At 61.6% G+C, this 388-nt stretch overlaps 1 protein-coding gene across 1 annotated transcript in view; it reads left to right on the top strand.

Annotated features, from left to right (window-relative positions):
* Positions 1-388, top strand: part of GPR144 (G protein-coupled receptor 144) — a gene marked incomplete at its 3' end in the record, with an annotated part of 21,524 nt that overhangs the window by 18,339 nt on the left and 2,797 nt on the right. The window lies entirely within an intron of this gene.

Below are 388 nucleotides of genomic sequence, written 5' to 3'. Positions count from 1 at the left end.
GCGTGGTTCTGCACCAGGGGTGGCTGCAGTGGCTGGCCCACAGGCTGGCGAGCAGGCAGCAGCCCCTTCCCTCCAGCCCATGATTTTGGAGGCAGCAGCACTGACCCCCTGCCAAGCACCCAGTGCCGGGTGGAGGTGGGTAGGTAAAACCTGCTGGCTTCTTCTGAACTTGCAGAGCTGGAAGGATGGTCCTGAGGCTGGCTCAGAGCAGGGATCTCACCCATCTCCAGTGCGAGGGGACCAGGAGACAGCTTTGCTCCCAGCTGGGGAGTGTGGAGCACAGCAGGACAGATGGACTCCAGGCAGGAGCATCCATCTCATTCTGCTCTTGTCTGTAGACACCCAGCCACCATGAGCGGGGAGCTGCTCATGTTGTGGCCAAGAGGAG

The sequence above is a fragment of the Buceros rhinoceros genome, unplaced genomic scaffold (assembly GCF_000710305.1).
Source record: "Buceros rhinoceros silvestris isolate BGI_N320 unplaced genomic scaffold, ASM71030v1 scaffold17073, whole genome shotgun sequence".
Taxonomy (NCBI): domain Eukaryota; kingdom Metazoa; phylum Chordata; class Aves; order Bucerotiformes; family Bucerotidae; genus Buceros; species Buceros rhinoceros.
This window is presented reverse-complemented; position numbering and strand designations above follow the sequence as displayed.